The sequence below is a fragment of the Psammomys obesus genome, unplaced genomic scaffold (assembly GCF_907164565.1).
Source record: "Psammomys obesus unplaced genomic scaffold, mPsaObe1.curated_primary_1811, whole genome shotgun sequence".
Lineage (NCBI taxonomy): Eukaryota > Metazoa > Chordata > Mammalia > Rodentia > Muridae > Psammomys > Psammomys obesus.
Window position 1 is genome coordinate 2,052,840 of NW_026596073.1, and position 6,384 is coordinate 2,059,223.

The 6,384-nt window shown below is 40.1% G+C and overlaps 1 non-coding gene across 1 annotated transcript; it reads right to left on the reverse strand.

The window, feature by feature from the left end:
• Window positions 1–4,781: 4,781 nt before the first annotated feature.
• Window positions 4,782–4,924, reverse strand: LOC129690562 (small nucleolar RNA SNORA48). The gene has a single exon (XR_008722315.1). It is a non-coding gene; the product is annotated as a small nucleolar RNA SNORA48 (small nucleolar RNA).
• Window positions 4,925–6,384: the final 1,460 nt, after the last annotated feature.

Below are 6,384 nucleotides of genomic sequence, written 5' to 3' on the forward strand. Positions count from 1 at the left end.
CTGATATCTTCTTCTGCCAATACCGCATGCATGTAGCACAAAGACATATATGGAAGAAATTCCATACACATAAAAAATAAAAATTAAGGTTACAAATATTAGGAAATTTTCTTTGTGTTACCAGCCATATAATAATTTATTTGAGCAAGAGTGATCAATGAATCCTAAAATCATTGGGTAAAAGTTTAACACAGAGAACTTTTATACATTTTGAAGGAAATCCCTTATAGACCACAATGAATTGAAAAAAATAATTTGATAATAGAAAAATCCGCCAAATGCCACTTTAGCTAAGAGATCAAATTTTACAACAGTATTTTAGGACAAAATGTCAGTACATATACTTTATGACATAGCATTTCAATTCATTTGTGCCAAGAAAACTAGATATGAAATAAACCCATTTGTCCCCCATAAAAAGAATTATTGAGAAGTATTATGCTAATCAGTATTCCTGTAAAATTCAAATGACATAATATATTTAATAGGGAATCAAGTCAATATGCCAAAAATCAAATGTTCTAAAATCAGTTCACTAAAAATCAATTAAATGCAGAAACTAAAAACTTATGTCCAGATGCCAACTTCCTGATATTAAAATTTACAAAGGGATTTCTGCTTTCAAACATCTGGAAAATAGTCCACCACATTCAAAATAATTTATTATGACAGCAATAAGAAAATCATGCTGCCTTCATTGACAATTCTGTTTATAGCCATGTCAACAGTTGGTCCTAGACAGCTGGACAACCTCAGACTAAACCAAGCAAATGATAAAATACTCTATCCAATTTATTATTATAAAATAATAATAAATATAGTTAAAACAAATAGTTAAAACAAATTCATTTTGGTAAATACAAACACTTTTTAAATTTGTCAAACATGAATTAAACAGAATTTTCAGCAAATTAACCAAAGTGTGAGAAAACACCTCAATGACATTTAAATGGTGTGATTACAGGGTTTGTGGCTAATTTAATTTTTCAAACAATAGAGGAATAAGTTTAACCAGTGAGAGTTTAGGTTTAGGCCACTGCTATCATGTCTTATGTAACGTAATGATTTGCTAAATATGGACAAAGAGGTTATAAACCGTGGAATAACACAACCCAAAGCATCACGTGTAATTAATATTATTGCAGCTAAGGTATAGTCGTGTGTGTGTGTGTGTGTGTGTGTGTGTGTGTGTGTGTGTGTGTGTGACAAGATGGCTTCAAGAATCTTCAACTCCTACAAAATATGTACCTAAAGATCTGAGTGTATCTTAGTTTAGAAAATGAGTATAAAAGAAAAGGCAAAGATAACTAAAAATACGGTAAGAAAAGAAAAACAAAGATATAAGAGACAGTCTCTGGAAAAATACAACAGATAAGAAATAGACCTAAAAATGATTACCAGCATTCAGCTCTGGGACCCTGGACATCATCTATGAAAACCAGATGCTATGTCATCAGCATGAAGATGGTCCTTAAAAATATAGAGGCTACCTTGTCCCAGTGAGGGCACGAAAAAATAATGATCTCATACAAAGTAGCAGCTGCCAAGAGCCAAAGGCCTCCCTTCATCATCTCTGCATAAATGTGGCCACACACAGACACTGAACGCTAACATTTTTATGAAGCACCATGGTTTTGGAGTCAACACAAGCACTAGTCAATACAACATAGCAGTTATGATTTGAATCTGTGGATCTTGGAAGAATTCCTTCTTGTTTTTAATGATATCATAATCTCTGGTCTCGTGTTTAACTGAACAGATACAAAAAAAATAATCTGCTTATATTTTAGTGGAAATTTTTCTATCTTCAAGTGGCTTTTTTTCCTGGCACCTTTGAGAATCAGCCTTTCACAATTTCTGGTGAAAACAATGTCACATATTGACTGCAAAGCACCAGTTTTTTGTCAATTTTCCCATAAACTACTGTTAATAACTGTTCTTTAAATGGAGTCACACCAATTTACCTTTTCTTCTTCAGAATCATGAAATCTGAGTAGGCAAAGAGAAACATATGATGGGGAACAAGGTTTGTTTTGGTAGAAATATGTCATTAAATGGATAAGTTCTTAATGTCAAGATTCATGGTAATTGCAATTTTAACATATATTTAAATATTCATATAAGTGCTAAATTTAATTCATTGATGAATGTCACAGTAATTTGCACACAGTCTGTGATGGTGAATCTTTGTGATCAGGTTGACTAGATCTGGACTCAGCTAACAGGCAAGCCTCTGGACACACCTTTATGATTGCACTATCCGAAGTGAGAAGGCCCACACTGAGTGTGGTCAACCTCTGCCTGTGGTGGCCCTGACAAAAGCTCCAAAGAGAAAGGTTTGTCTTGTGACTGCTTGACTGTGCATCTTGCTAGAGACTTCATCTGCACTACTTCCGCCACTGGTGTTGCTGCTGTCACGATGCTGCCATTCTTCCCTGGTGTCAGAACCCCACTTCTGCCTTCCACCATGGACTAAGGACTAGCATCTCTCGGGAAATCTCAGACCTTCAGGGTTAGGTTTGGGACTACTGAGTCATCCAGCCTCATGAACTGAACAGCTACAAGTTCTCAGCCTCTCCACTGAGAAGACAGCCACTGTTGGACTATCGAGACCACGTTGTGTAAGCCAGTCTAGTAAACTCCTTTTTAATATGCATTGATTTTATTTGTTCTGTTCCTCCAGACCAGTGTTTTTCAACCTTCCTAATGCTGTGGTTATTTAATATACTTCCTCATGTTGGGGTGATCCCCAACTATGAAATTATTTTGTTGCTACTACAAAGATATAATTTTGCTACTGTTATGAATTGTGATGTAAATACATGATATGCAGGATATCTGATAGGTGACCCCCCCACAGAGGGTTTATAACCCACAGGTTGAGAACCACTACTCTAGAGAACTTTGATTAATACACTCTTCAGAAACAATGATAATAAGTAAAACAAAGATTAAACTTATGGGTTATCTTAAAATAACATCTACAGAATGAACATTACAATTTCCACTTCCTTTAGAAATTTAGCTAGTATGAAAAAAAAAAATCCCCAAATAGTGTGTGACCCGGGCAAGCAACCTAAGGTTGTTTCTTTACAACTTTAACTTTAAAATAAAAGATGAGGCCTGGGATTTCTTTATCTCTACATTTCATGCTTGATTTATAACCAAGTTTATCTTAATATGGCTTCCCCTTCACAAATGTTGTAACCCACTCTTCTACTGCATATATTCTTAGAATAGTTTTAAATAAATTTTACTCAAAGCCAAGAATTGCTAATTCAGTCACTTTTTTAACTTTTTATTGATTCTTTGTGAGTTTCACATCATGCACCCCAATCCCGCTCATCTCCCTGGCTCCTCATATCCGAACTTCTTCCTTGCAAACCTCCCCCTCCAAAATAAAACATACAAAAACAACAACAATAAAAACTAAGCATAGAAAACATGTCATCATGGAAGCTGTAGTGTGTCACAGTGTGTCCCACAGTATATCCATCTGTCCACACATCTTCACGTGCAAATGCTCATTGCAAGGAGTCATTGTTCTGGTTTGAGATATCTGGCTTCTGTGACACCATCAATTTCGGATCATCACCAGATCTCCTCACAGTTACCCTGTTGTTGCCCTATGCCACAGAGATCCTGCAGATTTAGCACAACAGGACCGACCATTTCTCATATCTGACACAGATGGTATAGATTTTGGAGTGGGTCAGGTCAGATCCCTGGATCTGGGCCTGGTCAGCTTAACAGCTCGCTCTCTTACCTCACTAGCTCCAGCATTGCTCCAGCTAGGCCACCCAATTCCACCATTGGTAGGAGGAGGGGTCAGTTCTCCTGTTCCCATTCCCTGGGGCCAGCTCACCGGCACCCACCAGCCACCGGGTGGCCCATTGGAAGTGGAAGGCTCACTCTCCCAGATGCTGCAACCTATGAGGAGCTGAGCCAGCTCTTCCATTTTCTCACTCCCTGTGAGCTGGCGACTCCGTGCCCTCACCATCAGGGCCAATTCCACTGTGTTGCTTAGGTAAGGTGCAAGGCCTGCTCTCTCCCTAGTTGCTCACGACCCTGTGGGGAGCATTCCTCCTGCCAGAGGTGATGAGGAGAGGGCGGGGTCATCATCTCTGCACCCATACCACCTCATGACCAATGGGTGGGCAGGGTTAGCTCTCACATCCTCATGCACTAAGGTGGCTCACCCACATCCCTGCCACCAAGCCCAGCTCCACTAGACAAGGCACAGAGCCTGCTCTCCTGAGTGCTGTCACTGATGAGAGATGAGGCCAGATCTCCAGAGCGCTGCATCCAGTGAGGGGTGGGGCCAGTTATGTACTGCACCTGGACATCCACATGGTCGTCCATGTTTTCTAGTGGTAACATAAGCCGTGGCTATCAACACTGAGCCCGGCTGTTGTGAAGCCACAGACCCAGGCACCGCCCTCAGAAGTGGCTTGGGCTGGGACCTCACCATGACCCCAGGTGGTGGAGCTGGCCACTCACAACAGGCTCCTCCTCTTCACTCTCAGGTCTCCAGTTCCATCTCTCTTCAGAATGCTCAGGCTGTTCCATTTCTCCTTCTCTCCCATCCGACGACCACATCCTCACACATTGGAGTGACTCCCACTGCAAACTGGACACGCAGCTGACCGGCCCCTGGGTGTCTATGGGCTGTCTGCGCAAGGCACTGGAGGGCAGGCCTGTGGATGGCATGGCAGTCCACAAGTCTCTCTTTGTCTTCCTCGTCCCAGACTGCACTGCCGGGATTTGATTTGATTAGATTTTTGTGAGTTCTAGGCATAAGACAGCTTCGGCCACCAAGATAGGCATCAAGCTAGGATGCACAAAGGGCTGCCATTTACTCTATCCCTGACTGATGTAAGAACAACACCATCAAAAAGATGTCTCTTTGCCCATTGCCGGGGGAGGGGGTCAACCATATTTTTCTGTTCAGCACAGTTTTATAATTTTATTTTTCATGTTCTAAAACATTTTGGTTGCTCATTAAAAAATTGATTAGCTCACCCAGATGTTTTAGATGATCAGTGTTATGAAATGATTATGAACATTTCTCTGTGGCTTTATCAATACACATCTAAGAAAGTTTAATTCCACTAACAGAATACCTGAGAAGGCAACTCCTCCCCAACCTTCGCCTTTGCTGTTAGCCCCTTCCCACCCAAAGTTGCCTTTCTGAAAGGATGATGAGGCATGACACTCTCTCCTAACTAGCTGAGTTGGGTCATTCCCCAAATACGTACATGCTTGATACCAGACACAGTATGCCCTAGTGGCACCTCAAACTGAGGCAGAACTCAACTATCATTGAGCTCCCTGGATGATTGTAATGAAAGGCAAGATGTGAAACATAAACAATCTTGTAGCTTAATGATTTTTCTAAGTCCTATTCTTGGATGGGGGACAAGAGATGGAGTTGAACTATTTCTTAGTAGATTCTATCCACACAGTGAATCTATTGCACTTGGATATTATTATGGTTTGAATGTGTAAGATCTACTGTATGCTTACAGTGTGAATACTATTTGTGGAGGTCCTACAAGTGTAGGAAGAATGGCCAAGGGAAGTGTGTCACTGGGGGCAGATCCTTGGCACATACCATCCTCAACTGCTTCTTGTTTTGTCTGCTTCCTGTCCCTACAGGATGTGTGAACTGAGCTGTTCTGCCACAGTCTCTCCACTAAGATGGATTGAAATTGTGATTCAAAATAAGTAGTTCCTTCCTTAAGTAGTTTCTGTTAAGATTTGGTAAAAATTCAACAGCGAAAACAACTAATCACGATATTCAGATACGCCTCTTGCCCCTTTGTTATTTGAAAGCTGCTTTCAGAGTTGGTTCTTTGCCTAATGCCTCTCCATTTCCCTCATAGCACCTAGCTTAGGCTTCACAACCTAATAGCATTGAAATCATTTCCAGATTAAAATAAAAATGAATATTCAGAATTCTCAGCTTTGTAGCACAACTCTGGTAGGTAGGATAAGACAATGGTCAGGAAAATACCAGACTGTCTCCAATAGAATTGAATTTAAAATTCAAGCTATGAAATCCAATCAAATTTGAGTGTTCAGAAGTAAGTCAAAAGAGTTAGCATGAGTGTTTGATGTCAGAACATAGTATTTAGAAACTATATTCACTCTTAGCAAAGGCTTCAAAAGAGAGAGGCATGAGAGAGGAGTGTTGGAATAAATACATTACCTCATTTATGTACTTTATCACTGAGCTGCATGCCTTACACATGGTGTGGGTATTTTTAAAATACAGGACTTCCTATATATGCAACTATTTCTAAGTCTCCAAGTGGGTAAAGTCAGACAGTAAACATTTAATGAATGTCAAATATGTTCAAGGCAATCTGCTGGTGGAAGGTG